The 12,574-nt window shown below is 39.7% G+C and overlaps 1 protein-coding gene across 6 annotated transcripts in view; it reads right to left on the bottom strand.

Annotated features, from left to right (window-relative positions):
• Window positions 1-12,574, bottom strand: part of Raly (RALY heterogeneous nuclear ribonucleoprotein) — an 85,163-nt gene that overhangs the window by 49,011 nt on the left and 23,578 nt on the right. The window lies entirely within an intron of this gene.

Here is a 12,574-nt window from a genome sequence, read left to right as displayed (position 1 = left end):
GGAGGATTTCTGAGTTCGAGGCCAGCCTGGTCTACAGAGTGAGTTCCAGGACAGCCAGGGCTATACAGAGAAACCCTGTCTCGAAAAACCAAAAAAAAAGAAAAAAAAGAAAAAAGAAAAAGTTCACAAAGATATTAATTACTTTTCTGTAGTCACTTTTCTATGACAAAAGCCACTTAAGGAGGCTGGAGAGATGGTTCAGCACTTGCTGCTTTTGCAGAGGCTCAGCATTTAGTTCCCATAAAGCAGCTTACAACCACCAGTAGTAACTCAAGTTCATTTGACTTTAATGCCCTCTTCTGACCTCTGCAATAACAAAGCACATACCAGACAGACAGACAGACAGACAGAGATACACATAAAATGAAAATATCTGTTTTTAAAAAGAAACTTGCCGAGTGGTGATACAGTGCACAACTTTAATCACAGCAAGTAGACCACTGTGAGTTCAAGGCCAGCTTGATCTCAGAACTAATTCCAGGTCAGCCAAGGCTGTTAAACAGTGAAACTGTTTCAAATCTACCACCACAACCAAAAAATAAAATTAAAATTAAAAAAGGAGGGGGGTGGGAATACAGGGGACTAGAGAGATGGCTCAGAGGTTAAGAGCACTGGTTCTTGCAGAGGACCAGGGTTCAATTCCTAATACCCACATGGTGACACACAAATGATATAAGTGATATAACTCCAGTCCAAAGCCCTCTTCTGACCTAAGCGCACACACAGTGCACAGACATGCATGCAAGCAAAACATTCTCACATAAAATAAGTAAATCTTGGGGGTGGGGGAAAAGGGTTGAGGGGGAGAAGGTGGATGGATGGACGGACGGACGGACGGACGGACGGACAGACAGACAGACAGACAGGGGATACAGAACTGGCAGAATGGTTCAGTGGATAAAGGCACTTTATGAGTTCAATCCACAGGACCCAAAAAACAGGACTCAGCAACTGACCAACACTAAGAGGGTTGTCCTCTGACCAACACACACACTTGTACACACACAAATTAATAAGAAAATATTAGAAATAAGGAGAGACAGAGTCCACCATGGGGAGGGATGAGAGCATAACAGCACATTGGTCGGGAAGCAGAGAACAGACAGGAAACAGACACAAGGCCTTCCCGTAGTAAGCTACTTCCTCTAGGGAGGCTCCATCTCCAAAAGTATACACACCCTTCCAAAATAGCACAACCAGCTACAGAACAAAGAATTCATACACATGAACTTACAGGTGACATTTTACTTTCAAACCATAATACGAGGCTTTTACCATACTGGACCACCATCTTTTTCCCCCACTATTTATTTATGTGGGTATGGAGGTATCTTACACATGAGCATGCTATGGTACATATGTGGAGGTCAGAGGACAATTTGCAGGTGTCAGTTCTTTCCTCCCACTATGTGGGAACCAGTTATTAAACTCAGGTTATCACATTTGGCAGTTAAGTTCCTTTACCCACTGAATCATCATCTTACTGCTCTCCCCACCCCCACCCCTTTAATTAAAGATTGATTTTATTTGAGAGATGGTTCAGTGGTTAATAGTACTTGCTATTCTTCCAGAGGACCCATTTGGTTCCTAACACCCACATCAGACATTTCATAAACAGTTGTCAAGTGCGGCTCCAAGGCTCTCTTCTGGCCTCTGTGAACCTGCCACACATAGGGTATCCACTCACACAAACAGTCAGACACACATGAACAAAAGTAAGAAAAATCTTAACACAGACACACAAAAATAAGAATCACCAAGGATTATGATGTATTTTTATTTATGTGTTTCTGTGTGAGTTTATGTGAATGAATGTCAAATATGTTCAGGCACCATGGAGGTCAGAGAGTATCCAATCCCCTGGAGCAGCTGTTAGAAATTGTTGTGAGCCACTGGATGTGGATGCTGGGGACCTCATTGTGTTACTCTGACTAAAAGAGCAGCAAGTGCTCTCAGACACTTAATCACTAAGCCATTTCTCCAGTCCTGAGACTACATGCTAGAGGTTGAGACTATTAACAAGTAGGCTTGTCCTGAAATGAAATATCTGAACTTATACACTGATATGGAGACCTTTCTGAGAACCAGCATTTACTGGGTCCTGCATATATATCCTGTCCTAATTTCTGGGAAGCACATTACTATGGCTCAATTAACTGCAAGTGAGACTGAAGAGAATTGCCCTTCCCTTAGACATGTTATTGTTTTAGAATATTCCATCTAAAAACAGTAAACAGATTTACAAAAGAATAAGGAAAACAGGAATCTATACTTAGAAGCAAAGGAAACTAAATCAGGAATATAAAATAATGGGAACAACAGAACCCGAACAATAAAGATGAGGTAATCAAACAAAAGGCTCAGTGAGGTAAAAAGGAAATACTTTAAGGGGTAGAAGACTATAAATTTAAGAATCAATCATTTTCTTTGTGTGTGTGTGTGTTTTCTTAATCATTTTCTATATTAGTAAACAAATGCTTAAATAGTATATCTTTATAGAACTCTTAGTTGTTTACAGTAAATGACTCCCAAAGCTACCTCAAAGGTGGTACTGAAATGGAATCTTCCTTGGGGAAGGGAAAGAAGAAGAAAAAAAAAAAAAAAAGACTGGGTTTCCTTGGTCTTTGGAGTAGCAACCAAGACAGGAGAGAGAGCCAGCCACAGAAGAGAATCACTAGCTCCAAACTCCCTCCAGCAATGCTCGCCCACCAGCAGAGGGCCTCCTCCAACCCACATTGCTACAATCAGTGCTTCCAACTGCTCACACAGAAAATCAAAGATTAGCACTCAGAAAACAGCTAATGAAGTAGCCAAGCTTGCATATGCATTTACTAGTTCTGTTCCAGCTGTCTTTAACCTCCCACTTTCAAAGCTGTCTCAACCTTTCTATGAATCTTGCTTTTCTTATTAGCCTTGAAACAACTACAGTCTTACAGTTCTTAGAAGACTCCTCCCACTCACACAGATATCTTACCTTGACTAAAAAAATTAATCAAAATGCTGTGTTGCTTCAAGACCTCATAACATAAATATGTAGCCAGGTCACAAAGTGTTCCAGCAAAATCCTACCCTATTCCCCAACAAAGGCAGGTGTCAGAGTGTCTGGCATATTACAGAAACCCTGATGGGTAGCAGGTAATTTTTTAATGACAGACAATAAGAACATAATATATACCACAAAAATTGAAATTCAATCCAGGCAGTCTCCAGCCTGCCTGGAGGAATGTCCGAAGAATACAACAGATGTGCAAATTCTTGTCTTTGCTTATTCTGGGAACTAAAAGCATTTCTCCTTTCTCAGCCGAAGCTGTCTCCAGTTTTCCCCTCCTCCTTCCCTAAGAACCAACCCGCAGAAATTATCAAGGGAGGCACAAGTAATTACTGTTTTCTTTTCTCCATGCTAATGAGACAGTTGGATAGTTCCCCTTCCCCCTCTAGAGCTAGGAGAATCTAAGGCTTTATAATCAGAAATCAACACACCAAAGCACATGCCAGACAGTGCTCTGTACAGTTGAGACTAACAGAAGATGGCTTTCCTCTCCCTGATGAAAGCTGCACTGAAAGACTGTCCCACCTGATGGAGGTCAGACCAGAGCTAGTAGGGCATCTGTCTAAAACCAGAGCAAAGTCAATGGCAACACCACACTGAGCCTCCATATTCCCAACCAGTGTGCTTTTGACATTATTCAAACTTCCCGCAATATACAATCAGTATGGAGTTCCCTCGGTGCTGAAGCTGGGACTGTTGGTTTCAAGTTCATGTCAGTTTTGCGGCAGCAAGCACAACTACCCACTCTGGAAGCAGTTTTGCTGAACTCTAGGAACAGCTGGATCTACCTCCCAGGACTGGTTCCACTCCAGTAATGGAGTTTTGCCTATTCCTAGACTCTAGCTATGAAGAATAGCTACAGATTGCTACAATCTTCATAGGCAGAGGTGGTGAATTTCAAGCACATGAAGGTGCTAGCATAAACTAATACTCTACATTGAAAGGGGAGGGAAACTTTGAGCAAAAGGTTAAAAGGAGCCGGTCTTGGTGGCACATGCCTTTAATCCCAGCACTTGGGAGGCAGAGGCAGGTGGATTTCTAAGTTCGAGGCCAGCCTGGTCTACAGAGTGAGTTCCAGGACAGCCAGGGCTACACAGAGAAACCCTGTCTCGAAAAACCAAAAAAAAGTTAAAAGGAAAAAGGATGTTCTTTGTCACTGACCCCTTGAAGAGAAATCCCAAGTCTCCCAAAGTGTCCCTCTGTACACTTTTATAAGAACCAAAGATATAAAATGAATTGGCTGATGTCAAACTGAAGGTAGGAGGGAGTCTAGAATCCACCAGGTCTTCCCTACCATGATGGACTGTACTCTAAAGCCATGAGCCAAAATATACCCATCCTCTCTTAAGTTACTTTCTGTCAGCTATTTGGTGACAGCAACAAAAAAAAAAAAGGGGGGGGGGCTGGTGATAGCTGGAGAGATATCTCAGCAGTTAAGATATTTTCCAGAAGACCAAGTTTCAGTTGCCAATACCCAAATGAGCAGCTCATAGCCACCTATTAGCACGACTCCAAGAGATCCAACATCCTCTTCTAGCCTCTGTGGTTACTCACATGCATATGTACGTGCAGATACATAGACATACACATAAATAATAAAAAATATTTTTAAAAAGCAGCACCCCAAAATGGGACCACTGCTGCATTAAACCTGCATGACTCATGTGGTTTGCAGGAGTTTGGAAAAGATTTGCAGTAGGCATATGGAAAAAGAACTAGAATGGTATAAGTGGAGTTTACTGGGTCATTGTGGAGAGCCATCCTAAAGAGAGTGCAAAAACTGGAAAGACCAAAAAAAACAAAAACAAAAACAAAAACATGCAAATAGTAAAGACTGGAAGCCTAGCAGAATGGTTCAGTAGACAAAGCAGTTACTTGTTACAAGCCTGATAACTCAAGTTCAATTCCCCAGAACCCACGCAAAAGTTGAAATAGGAACCAACTGCGCTAAGCTGACTTTCACCTCCACACTTGCACCATGAACTTGTCCCCTACCATTGTTCATTCAATTAATAAATAGATGTACTTTACTATTTTAAAATTTTTATTTTGGTTTACAGTTTCAGAGTAGATATAACTGCAGGAACAGGAGGCAATAGACACACTATATAATCAGGTGGCAGGGTTGAGATGGATCCTGTTGTTTAGCTTGCTTTTTCCTTATTTAGTCTGGGTCCTTACCCTATGAAATGATGCTATCTACCCACATCCTTCCTTGATGATGTCTTTCTGAAAACACCTTCATAAACACCCAGAGACTCTAAATCCCAAACTGACAATGAAGATTTTAACTATCAGTATCAGGAATGAGCTAGAAACTATTAATGCTTCATTCTAGTAAAGCACCTCACTGTCCTCTGTCAAGTCCTAAGAACATGAATGTGGTGAATTCAAAGGGACTAGACTAATTTGGTAGAAGAAATTTCATCACATTGTTACACTCAGGCTAGTATGGTTACTGCTTGTTACATTTACCTAGGTTTACAGTGAGAGAAAACATCAAGTAAAGCAGAAAGATAGAAAAGGAGAAAAAGAACTTGAATCTGGTCAAAGTTGAGGAAGGGTAGATATGGGCAAAGTGACTATAAATTGTTGAAAATATTAGCACTGCTAATGAGAAACCTTATGCTCTGCACTGGAACAATAAACAAGGACCCAGCCTATTGAAAAGTCCAGACAATCCTGCTCCACAGTGTCTGTCACTTAGGAAAGTGGTTTCTGCCCATCAAGAACAGAAGCAGCAGTTGTAATCCAAGAGGACCAAGTTACATCTCAAGCTGGAAGAACTTGGTGTCACCTACTGGTCTGGTTTACAAATATGCAAAATGCAAACTCAAGTCAAGCAAAATACAAATCATTACCCCAACATTAAACATAGAATCGCAAGATTTGGTATTTGTCCTGCTAAGTTTTAGTCTTACTTTGGGCCTAATCATTGCTTGCATATCCTTGAAATCAATACCTTTAATATGGAAATACTTTGCTTCCTTTGTGACACTGTACACTGGAAGTACATAACTTTGCTTTTTACAATAAGAATGTGTTTCTCATGGCTCAGGTGAGACTTTGGATTTACAAGGTTTTTTGAAGTTGTACAGGATATATTTTTCATTTTTTTTTTTATTTTTCATTTTTAAATGTAAAAAAAATCCTCACCTTGATCCTCTTCAACTTATGTAACTGTTTTGGCAGTTGAAACTGTCAGAAGGAGAAGACTAACTCAAAAGAGGGTCACTAATGTGGGCCTTAAGATTTAGTCTGGTTATTTACACTCTCTTACTGCTCTACTAAGAGCTACTAACACAGTGATGCCTTTCCATGATGGGAGTATACCTTGAAATGTTAAGCAAAATAGATTTTTCCTACCTAGAACTGCTCCTTTCTCAGGTGAGCTTTTGTGCTATGATAAAACATTCAGAAAAGGGAAGGACTTAATTTGGTTATACTTTCAGGTCACAATTCATTGAGGTATTCAGGGCCAGAACCATAGAGAAACATTGTTTGCTGAGTCATATCTAACTAACATTCTTATTCAGGACCAGGACCATCTAATGATGGTACTGCTCGTGGTGGGCTGATCCTTCCTGTATCAATTAATAATGCAATCTACCACAAAAAATGCCTACACGTCAAAATGATAGACAATTCTTCAACTGAGGCTCTCCTGTCAGATGCCTGCATTGACAACTGATGCTAACATTACAAATGTCAATTAGTGTTTATGCTAGTTTCTGATTAGGAATAAATCCAGCCTTTGGTTTTTGGCAATTAAGGGGTAGAAACAACTTCAGTCTGGCTACAACAAATGTCAGAAGTAATGAAGAAAAGGATACAGGGCATTTTGAAATTACTATGAACCCTTCCCCTATACCTCCAGACATTATCAGTCACCAAACCCTCTACCTAACTTCTTTTTGAGACAGGGTTTCACTATGTAGCCCTGACTGGCCTGGAACTTACTACATAGACTAGGCTGGCCTTGAACTCAAAAAGGTCCACCTTCCACTGCCTCCCAAGTGCTGGATTAAATGTTGGACTAATACCACATCCCAACATCCCTAACCTAACTCCAACTATTTTCTAGGACATATGTCTTTCCAACTGAAGGATCTTCAAACTTAAAAACTCCATTAAGATGGGCTAGAAAGATGGCTCAGCGGTTAAGAGCACTGATTGCTCTTCTGAAGGTTCTGAATTCAATTCCCAGCAACCACATGGTGGCTCACAACCATCTGTAATGGGATCTGATACCCCTTTCTGGTGTGTCTGAAAGAGTGACAGTGTGTACTCATATAAAATAAATAAACCTTTTTTAAAAAAAAAAAAAATTCCATAAGAAAGATCAGCCTGATGATAAGACTTACTACATTATATCCACTACTATATTAAGCCTTTAGGCAGTTAGATGACTGGCCCAAGGTTACACAGCTAATTAAAGCACATCAGCATTTTCCTATTTATCAAACTTCTTTCTAACTATGATGCTGATATTGCAACAAAGATGGTTTTTTACGAACTTAAAAGGCATATAGGACAAGTTTTATCTGTTAGATCATGTTAACTTCTTTTAATATTGCCAATCCATTTCAGGCTAAAGTTCTAACATTTTCTTCTTACAAAAATCTATATAAATAACTAACTTAAATATCAGCCAACCTTACCTCTTACCTTTCCTTTATTTTATTTTATTTTATTTATTTATTTATTTATTTATGACGCAGTTTGTATAGCTCTGGCTGTGCTGAAACTCATTCAGTAGACTAGGCTGGCCTCAAATTCTGAGATCCGTCTGCCTCTCTCACAAATCAGTAGACTAGGCTGGCCTCAAATTCTGAGATCCGTCTGCCTCTCTCACAAATCACCAGTGCCTGGCTCAGACAGCCTTTTCTGTGTAGTGCTGGATAGCTAAAATTTTAGGTTTTGTGGGGTATGGCAGAAATCCCTGTAATATTCAGCATCGCTGTAATGCAAAAGCAATCACAGATAAACAAGTTCTTTGGGTATATAACTGTTTAACAGCCCATGATCATAGTTTACTGACATTTATTCTAATAATAGTCTAATGCCTCCAATTACTTTCTACCAGAGAACACATCATATAAACTGCTATTTGAGCCCTGTATCTTTTCAATGGACTCAATTCTTCTTGCCTACTGGGTAAAGTTTAAGCTCTACCCTCATCATCTACCATATTCTTTCCCTGTACACTACTCCAATCACAACTGACTGTCATCACATAGTAGCTCCTAACTTTGGCCCAACTATTTCCTAATACCTATAGTGCTTTTCTCCATTCCCCTGCTATTCCCTATTCAAGAACAAATGAAAAGAGCTGTGATAAATCTTTGTGGATGATCAGTGGAAACTTAATTTTCACACTTTTCTTGACCAGCCTCTTCTCCAGATAAATCTGTCCAGCATATCATCCACATATTGAGTGTTACAATCAACTTTTCATAAGCCTACCTGTCTTAAGTTACTAGGTGCTCTTGAAAGTAGAACCTGTATCTGAAATATCTATGTACTTCATTTCAGTACCTTGTATATTACAGCACTCAAACTTTCTAACACTGAGTAAGGTTTATTCTGCCCTGCATAATCTTTTCATATACAAACAGCTCAGCTCTTCTTTACCTGTCACTGCCTCACCACAATTTTACTGTTCTCAGGAACAGGGACTATGTCTTATTCAACTACATCTCTATTAGCATAAAAAGTAGCAGCCAGTGTCTATTTAACAGGCTTCTCTGATTCTAGCAGACTTCCTGACTCAGTAATATCAATTGTTTCTTTAGTTGGCTTAATAGGTTTAGACCTCGTCCTCAACCTAAAATGAGCCTCACCTTTCTGAGGCTAGCCAGGTAAACTAATTAAGACTACACACCCATTGATATTATAAAGTTAGAGAAATTGGAACTATGTGAAGAGACTTGTTTTCAGACTTTGTTACTAATCTCAAATTATGATTGTTTTTTTTGTTTGTTTGTTCTGAAGTAGGACTTGACTAGCTTTAAATTCCTGATGATCTTCTTGCCATCAGTCTCCAGAGTGTAAGGTTTACAGGCTCACCACTACAGGTGGCTAAACAGCGTCCATAATATTAACCATAAACTTAGCCTAGTTCAAGATCTAACCCTAGATCAACAGTCTTCTAAAAAGTGCCATTTCTTTGGTCTTCAAAGCAGAGAATTTCACTCAAAAGCTTAAGCCCAATTTCAACTTAAGAAAAAAGAATCAGATATATATGTATGGTAACAATCATCTTGACTACCACCTCAGGGTACACAACCAGAGGTTATGTCCAGGGTAAGCCTGCAGCCCACCACTGCAGCTACCCTAGCTGTGGGACCAAAGACTAAGCTGCTAATGAGAAAAGCAAAAGAATTTTGTCTAAGCCCAGACCAGAACAACATTTCATCTGGGTAACTGAGCCTGCCACAGGCCTGGGGTTCTTACTATATCTGCCACTTCAGGATTACAGCTGTCAAGTTTTAATTAGGGTAATTAGAGTTAAAAATGTAATTTCATTTCAGAGGTATTTTGAACAGATTCCATTAATTTCTTTTATAAAAAGCACAGAGAAGAGGGGCAGACTATATGGAATGAACGGAATTTTGCCAGAAAAACCAATCAATTTGCCCAGGCCTAAATTTTCAAATCACTGCCAAGAACTCAGCACCTCTGCCAGGCTTGGCCCAAAAGACTGCTGGTTTTTCAGCTTTCCTTCCTCCTTCCCTCTACAGAATTCTAGAAATTTCAATTGGTACCTACTAATAAATCTAACTATTCCTCTACCTGGATATGCCTTACAATCACTGTCATCCAATAGCTAACAACTGAAATGTGGCAAAGGGCAAGGGCTCATCCTGATTTGTTCTATGTTAAGAATTGCTCCAAGATCCACTCTTTTACCATGGGTTCTTGAACATATCTTTATGCTTTTGTCTGTTCTGGTCCCTTGATCTGGGGTGCCTTTCCCTACCTTAATTCTTACTTTTCCTTCAAATCACAGGTAAAGCCTGTAGTGCACACCTTTAATAGCAGCATCCAGGAGGCAGAGGCAAGCAGATCTCTGTGAGTTCAAAGCCAACCTGGTCTACAAAGAGTTCAAAAAAAGAAAAAAGAAACACACACACACACACACAGAGGAAAGAGCCAAGTATGGTAGCATATGCTTATAATCCCAGGACTCAGGAAGTACAGCAAAAGGATTAAGAGTTTGAGGTCAGCCTGGACTACATGAGACAACCTCCAAAAAAAAAAAAAAAAAAAAAAAAGTACATACAATCTACTATGGTTAGGATCCTTCCCTGAATGATGCTAGATTATGAAGTTATCTAGGATTCTTAGTACTACCAAAAGTTCTAATATATAGGCAACAATCTTCAAATATTTATTGAATGACCAACAATAGGAAGAACTGGGTCTGACACAACACAGGCAGCTAAACAAGATATCCAGGAAGAGTCCTTTTCTCCTCCTTCAACAGGTCATCACTCTGAAGGCCCACCACGGATCCCAAAAGACTCCACTTCCAGTAGAGCCTGCTCATTCCTTAGAGACCTTAAAAAGGAGATAAGAAAATAAAAGCAAGTCGGGCAGTGGTGGCACATGCCTTTAATCCCAGCACTTGGGAGGCAGAGGTAGGCGGATTTCTGAGTTCAAAGCCAGCCTGGTCTACAGAGTGAGTTCCAAGACAGTTAGGGCTATACAGAGAAACCCTGTCTCAAAAAAAAAAAAAAAAAGAAAAAGCTTACCCACTATTTAACATTTAGTAAGTATTAAATGTGACTTTGCCATCTGAAGTAGTCTATAACTAGTGAGGAAAACATAACCAAGGAAGATACAAGTTCACCAACCGTTTTTACAATGTATTCAGAGCAGCACTGCCTGCTACTGATCCCAGAAGAGGACTACACTCTCAGAACTACCCTGCTAACAAGTGTAACTAGATACATTTCCTGGTAATCAGAGTCTCCCAGGTCTGGCTACAAGCCCATATAGATCAATTCCTAATTAGGAACCATTGCAACACTTCTGACAGGTCAGGCTTTTAGACAGCCTCTTTTGGCCTCTGGCCAAATGTCCTGAAATGCCCTGTCCATAGGACATTCTTGTGAGGTAAAAGGTTCCATGCTATTCCAGTGAGACAGAAAAAAATCCAAACTAAACTCCTTATAAAGCAGTCAGATGTGGTGCCACATGCATTTAAACCCAGCACTTGGGAAGCAGAGGCATGTGAGTTTAAAGCTGGCCTGATCTACACAGTGCAGTAGTTCTCAGCATTCCTAATACTGTGACCTAATACAGTTCCTATGGTTGTAGGGATCTCCAGCCATAAGACTTTTATTGCTTTTTAATTGTAATTGTGCTACTGTTATGAACTGTGATGTAAATAACTGAAATGCAGAGTCTCTGATAGGTGGGCCCCGAACCACAGGTCTAATCTAACCTTCTCCTCTACTGTTTCCAAAAGATCTGCCATAGATGGGTCAAACAATCAACAATCCACTTACTAATCTGTCAGCAGGCATTTCTTTTCAAAAGTAAGTTTTTAAAATTAAAAACGTCTGCTAGATCCAGGCCAGCCATGACTGCAAATAAGACACTGTCTCAGGGGAAAATTTTTGTAAATGTTAAAAAGCCTGCTTGGAAGACAGACAAGCTCAAGGAAGAGAACACCTTGGGCTAAGGAGCACATGGTAGATGCTATTGCATTAAGTGCATGGGATTTTTGGGCAGAAATGTCAGTGACTGTGCAGAGGGGAGTATAGCCTTCAAAAAGAGAGTGATCTGTCCTAATCTATCAAGTCTCTTAGCTTCATTCTTTCTGTAATAGAACTCACTCAAAATTTAAAAAGTCTTAATTGGCTTTTTCAGCCTCAGCTCCCTGTAAGAAACAGCATGCTGACAGTATAGGCACCCTGCACAGAAGCCCTGACTAGGATAAACAAAAACTAAATAGAATTAAAACTGACTGACACCTGTCCTGGTTCAATCCAATGAGAACCACATAAATCTACATAAGCCTATTTCATGGCTTTTGTTTACCTTTTCTATAAATTTTAACACTTCTATGGAGAAAACAGAGACATATTAAGTATGGCTTTGTCTCCAGTTTTGAGCCAAAATCATGAGTTTTCTTGTATATAATTTATATCATTTTTCTCTTTATGGAGGCAAGTGCCAAACCCAGAGCCAGGCCTCTGGCTAAGGGCTCCAATAATAGATTACCATTTCTGACCCCATTACCTATTTAGCCATGTCATTTCCAAACAATACTGTACTTCATAGGTCACTCACATGTACCTCCAATCCACACAAATCTGGCTAAAAAAAATCCCAGTTTAGCTGCCAACATTCAAAATTAAGTCATGCTTTTTAAAATTTTAGATTTCCAGGCAGTGTGGTATAAAACACCTTTAATCTCAGCACTCAGGAAGCAGAGGCTGGTGGTAGATCTGAGTTCAAAGCTAGAGCTGTCCTTGAATTTTTTTTTTTTTTTTTTTTTTTTTTTTTTTTTTT

Source organism: Mus pahari, chromosome 3 (genome assembly GCF_900095145.1).
Source record: "Mus pahari chromosome 3, PAHARI_EIJ_v1.1, whole genome shotgun sequence".
NCBI classification, from domain to species: domain Eukaryota; kingdom Metazoa; phylum Chordata; class Mammalia; order Rodentia; family Muridae; genus Mus; species Mus pahari.
This window is presented reverse-complemented; position numbering and strand designations above follow the sequence as displayed.